The sequence below is a fragment of the Tamandua tetradactyla genome, chromosome 2 (assembly GCF_023851605.1).
Source record: "Tamandua tetradactyla isolate mTamTet1 chromosome 2, mTamTet1.pri, whole genome shotgun sequence".
Lineage (NCBI taxonomy): Eukaryota > Metazoa > Chordata > Mammalia > Pilosa > Myrmecophagidae > Tamandua > Tamandua tetradactyla.
Window position 1 is genome coordinate 1,635,266 of NC_135328.1, and position 19,641 is coordinate 1,654,906.

General features: G+C 40.4%; 1 long non-coding RNA gene across 2 annotated transcripts in view; it reads left to right on the forward strand.

Moving 5' to 3' along the window:
• LOC143665215 (uncharacterized) overlaps positions 1 to 19,641 on the forward strand; it is a 59,308-nt gene that overhangs the window by 750 nt on the left and 38,917 nt on the right. For both annotated transcript variants that reach the window (XR_013166789.1, XR_013166788.1), the window contains exons 2-3: positions 72 to 622; positions 2,837 to 2,884. This is a non-coding gene — a long non-coding RNA (uncharacterized LOC143665215). The remainder of the gene's footprint in view (positions 1 to 71; positions 623 to 2,836; positions 2,885 to 19,641) is intronic.

Here is a 19,641-nt window from a genome sequence, read left to right on the forward strand (position 1 = left end):
TCCCAGGTTGGGTTGTGGAAGGGCATCTCAGGTTGGGACCTAGAGTACCTCCTTCTGGAAGGACATCCCAGGTTGGGTCCTGGAGCAGCCTCTTCTGGAACAACTTCCCAGGTTGGGTCCTAAAACAGCTTTTTCTGAAAGGACTTCTCAGGTCGGGTTCTGGAGCAGCCTCTTCTGGAAGGACATCTCAGGTTGAGTCCCAGAGTACCTCCTTCTGGAAGGACATCTCAGGTTGGGTCCTGGAGCACCTCCTTTTGGAAGGACTTCCCAGGCTGGGTCCGTAGCAGCTCCTTCTGAAAGGTCTTCTGAGGTTGGGTCCCGGAGCAGCTCCTTCTGGAAGGACTTCTCAGGTTGGGTCCCAGAGTAGCTCATACTGGAAGGACTTCTCAGGTTGAGTGTACCCCAAAGCACTACCATGAGTGCTTTCACCAAGAGGTCAGAGTGGCTGTCCTGGCTTAGCCAGGGGCGCACTGCTCTCCCAGGGCCCAGGTCTGAACGTGCCAGAGGAGGTAGTGTCCATCAGGTTGGCCGACGCCCTACACGGGGAGCCCCACAGCACAGGGGTGCAGGCCCAACGCACCCGTCTCTGCAGCCTCCCACTGGCCCCACCCTCAAGACCCCGGTAATTGTTCAGTTGTTTTAAATTATCTTGTTTTGCAAGGTTTTGTCAAACATTGAGAGAGTAATATATCAGCAGCATGTATCTGCTAGTCATACACAATAAAATTATTTTGCAAAAAAAAAAAAGGAAGAGGTCAGTTCAGTACTGAATGTATATTGGGCTTCAAGCATACTTTAAAAAAAATAAAAGAGATTAATGTCTTTCAGAATGAAGACTTTAGAAATCCAGACCTCTTGAGAGTTTCTAAGTGTCTTTGTTCTTATCTGCAGCCCTCTCATCCGTTCTTTTCCTGGAGAAGCCTCTGGATAGGAGTAAGATGCAGCTCAAACTTAAGGCCCAGGTGTGCCCCGCCGAGACCTGGAGCCAGCACCCACCGAGTTAGTCCATGCGGGCTCGGCGGTGGCCCCAGGCGTGCGGTCCACGCAAAGGCAAATTGAAGGTTTACTCTTCTTACGACTGCACCTCCCAATGCAGGCCGCCATGATAGCTGATTAAATGAAATATTCTTGGATATTGCAGTAAAAAGCTTTAATTTTTAAAAAAGGGGATGTGGCAAGTTAAGGCATTTTCCTATGCATACATTTAAAGATGAAGCAGGATTGCCTGTTATTAGGAAATAAACACAGCTATTTAAAGCCATGTTAAAAACTAACAGTTAAGAGGGCACTGCAGAAAAATCCAATTTTCCTCCTACAACCCACTGTGGGTTCAAAAGATAAATTTGTAGCACTGCCTTCTATATATTTACCTTCACTGTGCACTTGCTTTTACTTTACTTTTTTTGAATGCTTTAGAACCAATAACCTGGGATTTTGTGAATAAATGTATTTTCACCTTCAGATCAGTGTAGAATACAAAGGTTCTGGAGTCTGACCACCAAACCTGTCTCTTTCTAACTCCTGTGCCTTTGGGAAAATTACTGAACCTTTTAGAACCCAGGTTTTTATCATCTGTAAAATAAGGATATAAACAGTACTTACTCATAGGTTGTTATAAGGATTAAACAGTATAATCTGTTGCCTCCCATACAGCAAATGCTCAATAAATGTTGGCTTTTGTAATTATTATTTCCAAATATTACGACTGTAAAGAGTTTACACTTGAGTTAACTGGGCCAGTTGTTTTACATTTTGAAAGTTTGAAATATAAACGCTTAAAAGCTTCCAGTTCATTTTCATCAACATAGCTCATTTATGTTTACTGTCCCTAGTTAACTGTGTGTTGTTCACCTTTTTAAACCATGCATCCTTTTATTTATTTATTTATTTATTTATTTTAGTAATAATAAATGGCTCACAAAATGCTTGGCTGACAAACATTTTAAATTATCTGTATCCTTAGTTCAAATTCAAGCATTGGTTGAAAATAAAGTCCTTAAATGTCAAGGTAAAAGCAAACATCTGTATTTGAAATTCAATGAAAAGATATTTCTTCTTGGGTCCACAGTATATATGGCAGGTGATGGTTAGAAACTTTCATTTCCAACCACTTTATCTTTGGACATTTCACTTAGAACAGAAAGCTTTAAATTCACACACAAAAATTGCCACACAACTGAGAAAAAGAAATCTGAAAATAAACAAAAATACTAGAAAGGACATGGCCCCATCGTCACAAAAACTGCAAAAAGAAAAAAAAGTTAAGATTAATGGGCAAAGACAGCCCACCCATGGTGTCTGGAAATTATCAATGTCTGGCAAACTAATAGCAAAAATTATTTTCAGCTCTTTAACCAATTCAACCAATTTGGTTTTTAAATCAATTTCACCTACAGCCCCCTATGAGAAAGTAGTGGCTGTCTTATTTAAGCGATTCATTCCAAACAGGTGTTTTATAGTAGAGTGATAGCTTTAATTACCGTTCTACTTAGTTGAGGCTTGTATCCACCTACAATAAAAGGCGAGTTTTCAGTTTTTCGAGTAAGGTGCTGGAAACCTGCGCTCTCACTCTCACATCAATATTGGGAGAACAGCAGGCTGGGGCTGTGACCACCTAAGAGAGAAAATTAATCCATATTTGGGATTTGAACCTGTATCCTTCACCCAGCACCAGGCCGTAATCTGCTAGTTAATTGTCAACTTAAATTACCTGGAAGAGTACATGCTGACCTTTACAGTCTTTGGTTTTGGGTTTCGTTTTTGCTCTACTTTGAAATTTTTAAAAGTGCTTTTTTATCTTCATTTATGTGGATGAAAACTTTTGTTCTCTTCACAGGTGTGGTGTTCATGGTTCTCAAGCAGCAGTGCACTTACAGTTTTAAATGTAAGTCAATGAGAAAATATAAGCACATTTTTATAAATTCACATTTCTGGAATTATTCACTCAGCTAGAGACATTGCACTCTGTAAATCACTGTAATGGCCCCATTTGAGGAACGGCAGTTGGCTATTTTCTGGTCCCTTTCTCTGTGAAGACCGCAAGGGACTGCCACATTCTCTCTGCCACTCGCGGGAATGCCCAGAAGCCTTGGCAATACCTCTTGGGCATCTGGGGCCACGTCCCCTCATCCCGACTCGGGCCTCATACCCTCTCTTGACCCCTGCCCTCACCATTTCCTTACTTTGCTGCTTATGGGCTAAAGGGAAAGGGAAAGGATGGAAGAAGAGAAAGATGAGCTCCTGACTGCTCACACTGGAATGTGCTGGTGGAAAGGTGCTCTACCTTTATCCCCGCTGTGACTCCAGCGATACAGGCTGTTGGGAAGAACGAGTTTCTCTCGTGAGTGAACTGAGGTTAATTCCCCTCTGGAATGGAATGGATCAGAAATGAGGGGGAGCGACCCTCACGATGACCCCAAGGTGTTTAAGTGTTTGCACGCTTGGAGCACAGTCACGACGGGTGGGTCAGGAGCTGGTCACGCGGTGCCAGCGTGCCAGCAGGTGGGCCCTTGTTCTAAACGACCTTCAGTCACCACGTCCGTCAGAGCTGCCCTGCCCGATGCTGTGACCTAAACGGAGACAGTGACCGACAGGCACACTTCTGAACCCTTGACAAAATGTATTTCATAGTCCAAACAATTGGCTGATGAATTACCTTTCTTTCCCTTCAAATTGTCAGAAGTCATTGTGTCAATAACAAGGTATCTCAAAAACACAAAGCCGTCAACATCATGGCTTGTTCTTGAGACTGATTTGAAAATGAGGATTCAGTTCTGCAGGGGCGCTGGAGGGGAAGATACCAGCCTGGGTGCCAGATGTGCTCCTGGCCACCGAGATCTGAGCACACCGGAAAACCATGGACTCGCCGCCCTCAGCTTCCAAGGCTGCTTTCAGAGGTCTCTCCTCAACAGGGGTTTCTCGGGCCTTAGGATAGTGTCAAGAAGCAGGAAGGAAGATGTTAAGATCAAATACCCCTTCCAGAAGGGACAGGAAGAGTAACAGTTTGGGAACTCTTCTTCAGAACTGCTGCCACGAACAGCTACAAGCATCACTGGACTGTTAGAGCTGGAGGAGCCCTTACCTACCGATTCACCCACTGCTTTTATAGATCAGGGAGTGGGGAGCACGCAGGAAGAATGGCTTTCTCCGTAGTCGAAGTCGATTGGGTGAAAGACTGAACTGAAGTAGAGAACAGGCACGCTCACAGGCTCCTCCCTGAGGTGGGCCCAGGTCAGCTGTAGGGATAGAGGTGAAAGGCCCGTGGGGAGGGAGCCGTGCACAGCCACACATTGTGACGCTATCAGGTCCGTCAGTCGACACCCTTGCCCAGAAATGAGGAGGAGGAGGAGAGGGGCTCAGTTACCTGGAGCGCAGCAGCTGAGATGGGTGGGGTGTCCCTCCTGGTGACCGGGGCCTTTTCTCATGAAATGCCATGTGCACTTAGGAGCTCAGTCCCTCGTGGGGATCCGACGGGACTGCTACAAAGAGCCTCCCCGTAGGCCGCTCTCACCAGCCCTCGGAGCTTGGCCTTGTGGGGGGAGCAGGGCCACTGTCTCCACCACTGCCCTTGGCATTGCACAGGTTTTAGCCTCAGTTTTCATTTTCAGTCCGGAAGAGCACTGCCTGCGCGTCTGGATGCGCTTTACACACCATAGTCACCAAACTTGGGCCCAGGTGTATTTGAGCTGATTCCAGAAATATTTATGCCCAAGTGAGAAGCGATATCTCCCTGGAACACTTGCGCTGGGAGCCGTGGGTCCCACGGGCAGCTCCGGAGGCACTCCCAGCACCTGGGCAGTGGGCAAGGCTCTGGAGTAAGTGGGCGGGCTTCCACAGGACCATTCGGAAAGATGACATATATTCCCTCTTACCCTTTTATCTGGATAAAAAGAACTTTATAGTCAAACCGTAAACACTGCCTGAAGGAATCTTCAGGATTAACTTATTTTTTAGTAAACTACATTCATTATTTTTATTAATTTTTTTATTTTTTTAAAGTACCAAAAAACACCAAATGCAAACATTCTTAACCTTTGATCATTCCGTTCTACGTGTATAATCAGTATACATTCATTTTTAAATATGCTATATTTTATTGATAAAATATGCTACAAATCAAATGAGGAATTTAATTTTTTAACCAGGAACTCCCATTCATGAACACAAAACCGTTTTTAAAATTTGATTAATTAGAAACTACTCTCCTTTCTCTTTATTGTTGGAGAATGTGTTTGGTGCCTAAGTGATCCTTGGGCTGTGTCTTCCTCCTGCACTTTTGGCAGAAAATGGAAACGTGCAGCAGTTAGGGCATGTGGTGGTTTTAAAATATGTCCAAATTGTAACACTCCTCCCTTCAGAAAGTGGAGTTAAATTCCTGTTGCCTTTGAGCATGGGCAAACTTACTGACTCATTTTTTAAATTTAATTTACTTTTATTTTTTTCCAACCTTCCCACTTCACCCTCCCCCATCCCCTGTAACCACTAATCTACTTTCTATGTCTACAAATTTTCTATTTCTAGTCATTTAAGCTAGAAGCTGATTTTTGTTAAATGGTCTAATGTATTTGTGCAAGCCATAAACCATTTCTAGGAGGAGCAATTCTTTCATTCTAGGGCAGCACCCAGGCCTGGCCAGCCTGGGACGCAGGAACCTAATTTCCTGCTGGGCGCACAGGCTCTCCTGAAAACCGAGCTGAGAGTGCCCGCCCAGGCCTGAGACCCTGTTGCCCCAGGAAGATCTGAGTTTTGTGGTGCTGGGGGAATGCAAGCACCTCTGGAAGGCAGGGGCAAGTTATGCCTCAAGTGAAAATGCCATCGGGATGGAGCAGTGCCCTGAGCAGCGCTGCCTGGGAAAGTGGAAGGCCCAACAGCGGCCCCCTGGGCCCCTTCTTTCCATTGTTTCCTGCCCTTCCCTCACGCCAGGTCCTAGGTGTGTGCTCAGGGAGAGCTGGTTCAGCCTGTGAGCTGGGGCCTGGGATGTCCATTTGCTCACTAATGTGCACACAAGTAAGGATTTCAGCACACATATTTATGACATTGCCTGTTATTTGTTCATAAAGAGAATCATTAAACCAGGAAGCACTGTATGACGTAAAATAATCAAAATGTCCATGTCACTACAAAAGGAAAGATCATAGACTTAACAATTGTTTTAGTTTTCCAGCTGCTAAAACAAATACTATCCAATTGGAATAGATTATAACAGGAATCTGTTGGCTCACAGTTTTGAGTCTAGGCAAAGTCCAAAATTGAGGGGTCAGCAAGGCAGCGTGGAAGTGTGGCATCCTGGGGCTGGCTGTCATTGATTCTTGGATTTTCTGTCACACGGCAATACCCATGCCAATGTCTTCTCTTTTCTCCTTGAGATTCTGTTGACCTCTGATTTCTTGCTCTTCCCATGGCTTCTCTTTCCACATCCAATTTCCTTTGCTTATAAGAACTTCAGTCACCCTGGCAGAAGGCCAGCTGCCTTCAGTGTGGGCACAGCGTAATTTTTAACGTCTGCAAAGGTCCTATTTACAGATGGACCAGGGGTTGGGACCTGAGCATGCCTTTTGTAGGGGGCATGATTCAATCCCCAATAATAATGATATTACCCTAACAATTACTTTTCTTGAGCTGCACTGTTCCATAGGTCTTTTTTGTCCTCTGCTGTCTAATATAGTGACAATTAGCCCCATGTGGGTCTTAAACACTTTTAATGTGGCTAATACAACTGAAGGGTTACGTCTTAAATTTCCTTTAACATAATTTGAATGGCCCCGTGTGGCTAGTGGTTTGCATATCGGGGACCTTAATGCTTACAGTAATAACTGAATGACTGCACCAGCCTATCCTCATATTAAGTTGCACTTATGGTAATTTGTTCAATAAATGTATTAGTAATGCCTCAATATAATAAAACATTTTTGCAATGCTTTACAGTCTATAAATTGCCTTTCCAATTCAAAACTCCCTTCTACTCTGTGATGGTTGGCTGCTTAGATACGTTAAAAATGTGAAAATTATAAAATGTCTAATTCCTCAACTTTCAATTCTGCAGACTACACCAACTCTACCACATAGTTTCTAGACCTCTTACCACCTGGAACCCATGCTACCGGGTATCTTTCCAGTGTGTCGGTATCCTTAAGGATGCCAGATGCCAGGCTCAAGTTGGTCAGTGCACAGGGAGACTGACTTCCTGAGATCTGGGTAGGTCAGAGTATGCAGCCTAACACTATGTTAACCATTGTAGGAGACATCACTCAGTCTGCTTAGGTAAGCACCAGATGATATGAAAAGACCAAACAAAACCTCACACTTGGATATGCATGATTGCCTAATACATTGTACCAATTTAGGCTCTTTATCACAGGCAAGAAAAAGAATTCTTCCAAATAAAAGCAAAAGATATTTATTACAAAGATAGTAGGAATTCATAGGTTAGTGAGAACATTGGAGAACCAGGATTAGAAATGGACAAGAACTAGCAATGAGAGGCAACAATATGGGATAAAATGGGGTGCTGAATATGGCATGAATGAGCTCTAATCCTTTCTTATCCTGTGATCACTAGCTTGAGATTTAAAGTCATGGGAAAATGAGTAGAATGGACTAAACCCATCTAACATAAGGTAGAGCCCTCACCCAACTTCTGCCCCAACAATATCAAAAGAGCCCAACTATGTTCCAGTAAGATGGTGGAATAGGATAAGTTGAATTACCCCCTGCTCCAAGGAACAGTTAGAGGAGTGACAAGAGGGCAACTGAGATGGCAGTTTCAGGGTGTAGGTGATCTGGGAGCGTCTTCTACACCACTTAGGGAGGCCCGGTTACAAAAGTTGAATTGGGATGCAAATAACCAGAGACAGTCCAGCTAGTGAAACAGCCTAACATGCCCCTCTCCAAGCAAAAGTCCAGAGCCCTCAGGAGTGCATGGACAGGGAGACAGAGACCAGGAGCCATCCCGTAAATCCAAAGCTACTGAAGGAAATCAACATCCAAAGTAACCCTATCAGGGTATTTACATGCCTCAAAGATGCAGAAGATCACTAAGCATATGAAAATGCAAACAGATATAACCCAGCCTAAAGACCAAATTAAAACACCAGAAGAGACAGAGGCTTTGGAACAACTAATCAAAGATGTTCATCTAACTCTACAAATAAAATTAGTGGGATGTCCAATGACATAAAGGAGATCAAGAAGAGAGTGGAAGAGCATAAAGAGGAATTTGAAAGAATAAGAGGAAAAATAGGAAGTATCACAGAGATTTAAGATGCTGTAGACAAAATAAAAAATATACTAGAGACAAAACAGCAGATTTGAACAGGCAGAAGAAAGAATAAGCAAACAAGGGGACTGGACAACTGATTTCACACAGAAAAGAGCAAATGGCAAAAAAAAAAAAAGAAAAAAAGAAAAATTTGAATTGGATCTCAGGAATATCATGGACAAAATAAAGCACAGAAATATAAGAATCATTGGTGTCCCAGAAGGAGAAAAGAAGAGTAAAGGGTTAGGAAGATTAATTGAGGATATAATGGGGGAAACTTCCCAATCCTTATAAAAGACATAAATATGAACTCAGAGAAACCCAATGAACTCCAAATGGAATAAATCCAAATAGGTCTACCCCAAGACACATAGTAATCAGTCTGTCAAAGGTTGAAGAGAAGCAGAAAATCTTGAAAGCAACAAGAGAAAATCTACTACATACAAGGGGAACCACATAAGACTGAGTTCAGACTACTCAACTGGCAATATGGAGGCCAGAAGGCAGTGGCATGATATATTTAAGATCCTGAATGAGAAAGACTTCTAGCCAAGAATTCTGTACTCAGCCAAATTGTCCTTCAAATCTGAGGGAGAGATTAACATTTTCACAGACAAATGCTGAGAGAAGTTGTCAATAAGATACTGGCCCTATAGCAAATACTAAAGAGAGTTCTGCCAGCTGAAACAAACAAAAAAGACAGGTTGGCACAGAACTGAAGAGTACCAGTAAGGGTAACTTAAAGGATAAAAAGAGAAAGAGGGAAAAGAACATGTAGATCTGACAAATAAAATCCGAAGGATAAGATGGTGAATTCAAGAAATGCCTTTACAGTAATGACTTTGAATGTTGACAGACTAAACCTACCAATTAAAAGATACAGATTGGCAGAATGGATTAAGAAATATAACCCAGCTATATGCTGCTTGCAAGAGACTCATCTTAGACACAGGATAACAATAGACTGAAAGTGAAAGGGTGGAAAAAGATGTTCCATGCAAGCTGAAACCAAAAGAAAACAGGAGTAACTATACTAAGATTAGACAAAATACTTTAAATATAAAGACATCATAAGAGACAAAGAAGGACACGATATGTTAATAAAAGGAACAATTCACCCAGAAAAATATAATAATCTTGAATACTTATGCTCCCAATTAAGCAGCTCCAAAGCACATGAGGCAAACATTGGTAAAGCTGAAGAGAGCAATAAATGTTTCAACTATAATAGTAGGAGACTTCAATACACCACTCTCCTCTGCAGATAGAACAACCAGACAGAGGATCAGCAAGGCAATAAAGAACATAAACAATGTGATAAATGAATTAGACTCAACAGACATATATAGGTCATTATACCCCAAAACATCAGGATATACATTCTTCTTTAATGCTCATGGGCCATTCTCCAGAACAGATCATATGCTGTTGTACAAAACATGTCTTTATAAATTTAAGAACATTGAAATTGTTCAAAACACTTTCTCTGATCACAAAGGACTGAAGCTGGAAATCAATAATCACCAAAGAACAGGAACATTCACAAATATATGGAGATTAAATAACACACTGTTAAATAACCAGTGGGTCAAAGAAGAAATTGCTGCAGAATATGGTAGCTATCTGAAGATGAAGGAAAATGAGAATACAATATATCAGAACTTACGAAATGTGGCAAAGGCTTTGCTGAGAGGGAACCTTAATGCCCTAAATGCTTATATTAAAAAAGAAGAAAAAGCAAAAATTGAAAACTTAACTGCTCACCTGGAGGAACTACAGAAAGAATAGCAAACTAACCCCAAAGCAAATACAGGAAGAGAAATTACAGAGATTAAAGCAGAGTTAAATGAATGGGGGAACAAAATAACAATAGAAAAGATCAATAAAACCAGAAGCTGGTTCTTTGAAAACATCAATAAAAGTGATGGACCACTAGCAAGGCTGACAAAGAAAAAGAGAGAGAGGATGCAAATAAACAAAATCAGAAATGAGAGAGGGGGTGGTTACCACAGGCTCTGAAGAAATAAAAAAAAAATCATAAGAGGATACGATGAGCAACTATATGCCAATAAGCTAGACAACTTAGATGAAATGGGTAAATTCCTAGAAACACACAAACAAGCTACACTGACTCAGGAAGACACAGAAGATCTCAGCAAACCAATCACAACTAAAGATATTGAATCAGTCATCAAAAGTTTCCTACAAAGAAAAGCCCAGGTCCAGATGGCTTCACAGGGGAATTTTATGAAACATTCCAAAAGAACTGACACCAATCCTGCTCAAACTTTTCCAAAAAATTAAGAAAAATGGAACACTACCTAACACATTTTATGAAGCTAACATCATTTTAATGCCAAAAACTGGGCAAAGATGCTGTAAAGAAAGGAAAACTACAGGCCAATCTCTCTAATGAACATAGATGCAAAAATTCTTGACAAAATACTAGCAAATCAAATCCAGCAACACATTAAAAGAATTATGCGCCATGACCAAGTGGGTTTTATACTGTGAATGGAAGGATGGTTGAACAGAAGAAAGTCAATTACTGTAATACAGCACATAAACAAATTGAAAGGGAAGAATCACATGATCATCTTAATTGATGCTGAAAAAGCATTAGACAAAATTCAACATCCTTTTTTGATAAAAACACTTCAAAAGGTAGGAATCAAAGGTAGCTTCCTCAATAGGATAAAGGGCATATATGAAAAACTCACAGCCAGCATATACCAATGGTGAGAGACTGAAAGCTTTCTCCCTAAGATTTGGAATGAGACAAAAATGCCCTCTGTCACCATTATTATTCAACATCATGCTAGATATTCTAGCTAGAGAAATCAGGCAGGAAAAAGAAATAAAACACATCCAAATTGGAAAGGAAGAAGCAAAACTTTCATTATTTGCAGATGACGTGATACTATACCTAGAAAATTCTGAGAAATCTACAACAAAGTTACTTGAGCTTATAAATTCAGCAAGGTGGCAAGATATAAAATTAATGTGCAAAACTCAGTGATGTTTCTGTACACGAGCATTGAGCAAACTGAGGAATCAATTAAGAAAACTTCCATTTAAAATAGCAACTAAAAGAATCAAGTAGCTAGGAATGAACTTAACTAGGGACAGAAAGAGCTCAAGCACAGAACACTATATAACATTGCTAAAAGAAAGTAAAGAAGGCCTAAATAAGTGTAGAGGCATTCCCTGTTCATGGATGGGGAGGTTAGATGTAGTGAAGATATCAATTCTACCCAAATTAACCTACAGATTCAATGCAGTGCCAACCAAAATTCCAATGGCCTACTTTAAAGACTTGAAAAACCTAGTTACCAAATTCATCTGAAAGGGAAAGAGACCCCAAATAGCTAAAAGCATCCTTAAAAAGAAGAATGAAGTGGAAGGGTTAACACTTCCTGATTTTGAAACTTATTATAAAGCCATGGTGGTTGAAACACCATGGTATTGGCATAAAGAAAGAAGTATTGACCATTAGATTCAATAAATGGGCATAGGAGAACTGGATATCAAGAATGAAAGAAGACCCTTACCTTACGTCCTATACAAAAATTAACTCAAAGTGGATCAAACATCTAAATATAAGAACCAGTGCCATAAAGCTTCTAGAAGAAAATGTAGAAGACATCTTCAAGACCTAGAATAGGATATAGCTTCCTAAACTTTACACCCAAAGCACAAGCAATAAAAGAGAAAATAAATAAATGGGAACTCCTCAAAATCAAATGCTTTTATGACTCAAAAGACTTTGTCAAAAAGACGAGCAGACAGCCAACTTAATGGGAGAAAATATTTGGAAATCACATATCAGATAAAGTTTGATATCCTGTATACATAAAGAAATCATACACTCAACAACAAAAGAACAACAATATGGGCTAAAGATATGAGTAGGCATTTTTCTGAAGAGCAAATACAGATGGCTAAAAGAGCCCATGAAGAGATGTTCATTTTCATTGGCTATAAGAGAAATGCAGATCAAGACTACAATGAGATATGACCTCACACTTTAAGAATGGCTGCGGTTAAACAAACATGAAGCTACAAATGTTGGAGAGGATGTGGAGAAATTGGGACACTTATGCACTGCTGGTGGGGATGTATAATGATGCAGCCACTATGTTAGACAATTTGGTGGTTCCTTAGGAAACTAAATATTGAGTTGCCCCATGACCCAGCAATATCACTACTGGAAAAGATAAGTCCTGAAATGTAGAGGGGCCAGCCTCTCTAGAACATCAACTATCCCATCTCCCTGTCCCATATTATCAACAGTCCCTTCCAACATGGAAAAGTTAGAGGGGGCAAAGCCTAGATACCCCTAAAGAGTGGGAGAAAAATCAAAGGTGATGGTGGAGTTATACAGAGAAAGTAGGGTTTAGCAAATGAGTATAATTCCTGAATCATTATATTAATATTTTTAGTCTCCAGTATCTTAGAGTAGCTAAAAGTAAAAACCTAAAATTGTGGAATTGTAGCTCATACCGGACTCTGAAATCTGTTCTACAACTAATTGTTGCAATGTGCTTTAAAATTTATTACTTTTTTGTATATATGTTATGTTATTTTTTTGCAAAAAAGAAAAAAGTCAATAGTGATGATTAAAGAATTGTAATAAATAAATAAATAAATAGAGACCAATTAAAAGAGAAGATTTAAATAAGACTCAATGTCTTGTAGTATAATATCCAAAATATCCAGGTTTCAATCATGCATCATACCAAGATATAGGGAAACTCAATTTAAGTGAAAAAAAAAAAAAGATAATCAATACATGCCAAAGTTGAGACCACAGAGATGCTAGATTTGAGAATTTTAGACAGACATCATAAAAATGCTGCATCAACCATTTATGAACACACTTCAAACAAATGAAATAACCACATTTATCTGGAAGGGCAGGGTGCCCCGAATAGCTAAAAATATTCTGAGAGAAAGAAAAATGAAGTTGGAGTTCTCACACTACCTGACTTTAAGGCATATTACAAAGCTACAGTGCTCAAAACACCATGATACTGGCATAAAGATAAATATACTGACCAATGGAATAAAATAGAGTGTTCAGATATAGACCATCTCATCTATGGACAATTGATCTTTGAGAAGGCAGTCAAGCCAACTCACCTAGGACAGAAGAGTCTCTTCAATAAATGGTGCCTATAGAACTGGATGTCCATATGTGAAAGAATGAAAGAGGATCCATATCTCACACTCTGTACAAAAATTAACTAAAAATGTATGAAAGGGCTCCCGCCGCCAGCCAGCCCTCCTCTCCCTCTTTCTCCGCCGGCGGCGCTCCCGCTGCCATCTTGCCCTCCTCTTCCCCCTTCAGCTCCGGCGGTGCTCCATCCGCCATCTTATCCTTCCCTTTCTCCTCCTGCTCCGGCGGCTCTCCAACCACCACCATGCCCTCTTCCACCTTCACCGGCTCCTCCGCCACCATCCTCGACAGCCTTGCCACCCTCACCTTTCCTCCTCCAGAACAGCTACTGGGGGAGTGGAGACGATACAGAACAGCTCCTGGAGACACGACAGAGATCAAAGGGATGGTGTACCCCATCCTGGAACGGCTGACTGTCTGGGAGAACCAGCTCCGGTGAGATCGCCGAGGGGCACGGGCTTTCCTGGGAGGGACGGCAAGCGGCCAGAGTCCCTCCCTTCCTCCTTCCAAGGCCAGCTGGCAAAATTGGGCAGGCGGTCCTCTCGGGCCATGGCGGCTGGCGCCCCCACCATGCGAGGCCCCCCGGACCAACTGAGAGAGTTGGGTCGGAAATTCCCAGACTGCGGAGAACGGTGTCCGGGGGGGTCTCCCTTCCAAACACGTGACTCCCCAGTCCGGCTGGGAACGGTGCACTCTCCCGGGCTGCGGCGGCTGGCGCCCTCCCGCCACGCTTGGCGCCCCGGGCCAACTAGGAAATTCAGTCGGGCGCTCTCCCGGGCTGCAGTGGCCGGCAACCTTCCCCGCGTTCAGACCCCTGGGCCGGCTGGCACTCTTCCAAGCCATTTCGGCTGGTGAACCTCCCCGACGGTGAGAGTTTTCCAAAGTTAAAGGACCCACAGCACCTTTTACTGGTGGGACCCGCAGACAGATGAGCGCCACGAGCGCCACCTACTGGGCAGGATAAGAAAAACAGAGCCCAGAGATTTCACAGAAAAATCTTTCAACCTGCGGGGTCTTACACCCAGGGAAATCTGATTAAATGCCCAGACGCCAGCAGAAGATAATGGATCACGCTCAGAAAATTGAAAATATGGCCCAGTCAAAGGAACAAACCAATAGTTCAAATGAGATACAGGAGCTGAGACAACTAATGCTGAATATACAAACAGAAATGGAAAACCTCTTCAAAAACGAAATCGATAAATTGAGGGAGGACATGAAGAAGACATGGGCTGAACATAAAGAAGAAATAGAAAAACTGAAAAAACAAATCACAGAGCTTATGGAAATGAAGGATAGTGTAGAAAAGATGGAAAAAACAATGGATACCTACAATGATAGATTTAAAGAGACAGAAGATAGAATTAGTGATTTGGAAGATGGAACATCTGAATTCCGAAAAGAAACAGAAACTATCGGGAAAAGAATGGAAAAATTTGAATAGGGTATCAGGGAACTCAAGGACAATATGAACCGCACAAATATACGTGTTGTGGGTGTCCCAGAAGGAGAAGAGAAGGGAAAAGGAGGAGAAAAACTAATGGAAGAAATTATCACTGAAAATTTCCCAACTCTTATGAAAGACCTAAAATTACAGATCCAAGAAGTGCAGCGCACCCCAAAGAGATTAGACCCAAATAGGCGTTCTCCAAGACACTTACTAGTTAGAATGTCAGAGGTCAAAGAGAAAGAGAGGATCTTGAAAGCAGCAAGAGAAAAACAGTCCATCACATACAAGGGAAACCCAATAAGACTATGTGTAGATTTCTCAGCAGAAACCATAGAAGCTAGAAGACAGTGGGATGATATATTTAAATTACTAAAAGAGAAAAACTGCCAACCAAGAATTCTATATCCAGCAAAATTGTCCTTCAAAAATGAGGGAGAAATTAAAACATTCTCAGACAAAAAGTCACTGAGAGAATTTGTGACCAAGAGACCAGCTCTGCAAGAAATACTAAAGGGAGCACTAGAGTCAGATACGAAAAGACAGAAGAGAGAGGTATGGAGAAGAGTGTAGGAAGCAGGAAAGTCAGATATGATATATATAATACAAAAGGCAAAATGGTTGAGGAAAATATTATCCAAACAGTAATAACACTAAATGTTAATGGACTGAATTCCCCAATCAAAAGACATAGACTGGCAGAATGGATTAAAGAGCAGGATCCTTCTATATGCTGTCTACAGGAAACACATCTTAGAGCCAAAGATAAACATAGGTTGAAAGTGAAAGGTTGGGAAAAGATATTTCATGCAAATAACAACCAGAAAAGAGCAGGAGTGGCTATACTAATATCCAACAAATTAGACTTCAAATGTAAAACAGTTAAAAGAGACAAAGAAGGACACTATATACTAATAAAAGGAACAATTAAAGAAACATAACAAGAAAACATAACAATCATAAATATTTATGCACTGAACCAGAATGCCCCAAAATACGTGAGGAATACACTGCAAACACTGAAAAGGGAAATAGACACATATACCATAATAGTTAGAGACTTCAATTCACCACTCTCATCAATGGACAGAACATCTAGACAGAGGATCAATAAAGAAATAGAGAATCTGAATATTACTATAAATGAGCTACACTTAACAGACATTTATAGGACATTACATCCCACAACAGCAGGATACACCTTTTTCTCAAGTGCTCATGGATCATTCTCAAAGATAGACCATATGCTGGGTCACAAAGCAAGTCTTAACAAATTTAAAAAGATTGAAATCATACACAACACTTTCTCGGATCATAAAGGAATTAAGTTGGAAATCAATAATAGACGGAGTGCCAGAAAATTCACAAATACGTGGAGGCTCAACAACACACTCTTAAACAACGAGTGGGTCAAAGAAGAAATTGCAAGAGAAATTAGTAAATACCTCGAGGCGAATGAAAATGAAAACACAACATATCAAAACTTATGGGACGCAGCAAAGGCAGTGCTAACAGGGAAATTTATTGCCCTAAATGCCTATATCATAAAAGAAAAAAAGGCAAAAATTCAGGAATTAACTGTCCACTTGGAAGAACTGGAGAAAGAACAGCAAACTAACCCCAAAGCAAGCAAAAAGAAAGAAATAACAAAGATTAGAGCAGAAGTAAATGAAATTGAAAACATGAAAACAATAGAGAAACTCAGTAAGACCAGAAGTTGGTTCTATGAGAAAATCAATAAGATTGATGGGCCCTTAGCAAGATCGACAAAAAGAAGTAGAGAGAGGATGCAAATAAATAAGATCAGAAATGGAAGAGGAGACATAACCACTGACCTTACAGAAATAAAGGAGGTAATAACAGGATACTATGAACAACTTTATGCTAATAAATACAACAATTTAGATGAAATGGACGGGTTCCTGGAAAGACATGAAGAACCAACTTTGACTCAAGAAGAAATAGATGACCTCAACAAACAAATCACAAGTAAAGAAATTGAATCGGTCATTCAAAAGCTTCCCATAAAGAAAAGTCCAGGACCAGACGGCTTCACATGTGAATTTTATCAAACATTCCAGAAAGAATTAGTACCAACTCTCCTCAAACTCTTCAAAAAAATTGAAGTGGAGGGAAAGCTACCTAATTCATTCTATGAAGCCAACATCACCCTCATACCAAAACCAGGCAAAGATATTACAAAAAAAGAAAATGACAGACCAATCTCTCTAATGAATATAGATGCAAAAATCCTCAACAACATTCTAGCAAATCGAATCCAACAACACATTAAAAGAATTATACATCATGACCAAGTAGGATTCATCCCAGGTATGCAAGGATGGTTCAACATAAGAAAATCAATTAATGTAATACACCATATCAACAAATCAAAGCAGAAAAATCACATGATCATCTCAATTGATGCAGAGAAGGCATTTGACAAGATTCAACATCCTTTCCTGTTGAAAACACTTCAAAAGATAGGAATACAAGGGAACTTCCTTAAAATGATAGAGGGAATATATGAAAAACCCACAGCTAATATCATCCTCAATGGGGAAAAATTGAAAACTTTCCCACTAAGATCAGGAAAAAGACAAGGATGTCCACTATCACCACTATTATTCAACATTGTGTTGGAGGTTCTAGCCAGAGCAATTAGACCAGAAAAAGAAATACAAGGCATCAAAACTGGAAAGGAAGAAGTAAAACTATCACTGTTTGCAGACGATATGATACTATACGTCAAAAACCCAGAAAAATCCACAACAAAACTACTAGAGCTAATAAATGAGTACAGCAAAGTAGCAGGTTACAACATCAACATTCAAAAATCTGTAACATTTCTATACACTAGTAATGAACAAACTGAGGGGGAAATCAAGAAACGAATCCTATTTACAATTGCAACTAAAAGAATAAAATACCTAGGAATAAATTTAACTAAAGAGACAAAAAACCTATATAAAGAAAACTACAAAAAACTGCTAAAAGAAATCACAGAGGACCTAAATAGATGGAAGGGCATACCGTGTTCATGGATTGGAAGACTAAATATAATTAAGATGTCAATCCTACCTAAATTGATCTACAGATTCAATGCAATACCAATCAAAATCCCAACAACTTATTTTTCAGAAATAGAAAAACCAATAAGCAAATTTATCTGGAAGGGCAGGGTGCCCCGAATTGCTAAAAACATCTTAAGGAAAAGAAACGAAGCTGGAGGTCTCACGCTGCCTGACTTTAAGGCATATTATGAAGCCACAGTGGTCAAAACAGCATGGTATTGGCATAAAGATAGATATATCGACCAATGGAATCGAATAGAGTGCTCAGATATAGACCCTCTCATCTATGGACATTTGATCTTTGATAAGGCAGTTAAGCCAACTCACCTGGGACAGAACAGTCTCTTCAATAAATGGTGCCTAGAGAACTGGATGTCCATATGCAAAAGAATGAAAGAAGACCCATATCTCACACCCTACACAAAAGTTAACTCAAAATGGATCAAAGATCTAAACATTAGGTCTAAGACCATAAAACAGTTAGAGGAAAATGTAGGGAGATATCTTATGAAACTTACAATTGGAGGCGGTTTTATGGACCTTAAACCTAAAGCAAGAGCACTGAAGAAGGAAATAATTAAATGGGAGCTCCTCAAAATTAAACACTTTTGTGCATCAAAGAACTTCATCAAGAAAGTAGAAAGCGTACACAATGGGAGATAATATTTGGAAATGACATATCAGATAAAGGTCTAGTATCCAGAATTTATAAAGAGATTGTTCAACTCAACAACAAAAAGACAGCCAACCCAATTACAAAATGGGAAAAAGACTTGAACAGACACCTACCAGAAGAGGAAATACAAATGGCCAAGAGGCACATGAAGAGATGCTCAATGTCCCTGGCCATTAAAGAAATGCAAATCAAAACCACAATGAGATATCATCTCACACCCACCAGAATGGCCATTATCAACAAAACAGAAAATGACAAGTGCTGGAGAGGATGCGAAGAAAGAAGCACACTTATCCAGTGTCGGTGGGAATGTCAAATGGTGCAACCACTGTGGAAGGCAGTTTGGCAGTTCCTCAAAAAGCTGAATATAGAATTGCCATATGACCCAGCAGTACCATTGCTAGGTATCTACTCAAAGGACTTAAGGGCAAAGACACAAACGGACATTTGCACACCAATGTTTATAGCAGCGTTATTTACAATTGCAAAGAGATGGAAACAGCCAAAATGTCCATCAACAGAAGAATGGCTAAACAAACTGTGGTATATACATACGATGGAATATTATGCAGCTTTAAGACAGGATAAACTTATGAAGCATGTAATAACATGGATGGACCTAGAGAACATTATGCTGAGTGAGTCCAGCCAAAAACTAAAGGACAAATACTGTATGGTCCCACTGATGTGAACGGTCATTGGAGAATAAACTTGGAATATGTCATTGGTAACAGAGTCCAGCAGGAGTTAGAAACAGGGTAAGATAATGGGTAATTGGAGCTGAAGAGATACAGACTGTGCAACAGGACTAGATACAAAAACTCAAAAATGGACAGCACAATAATACCTAAGTGTAAAGTAATCATGTTAAAACACTGAATGAAGCTGCATCTGAGCTATAGGTGGTTTTTTTTGTTTTGTTTGTTTGTTTTTTTACTATTATTATTACTTTTATTTCTTTTCTCTATATTAACATTCTTTTTCTCTTTCTATTGTGTTGCTAGTTCT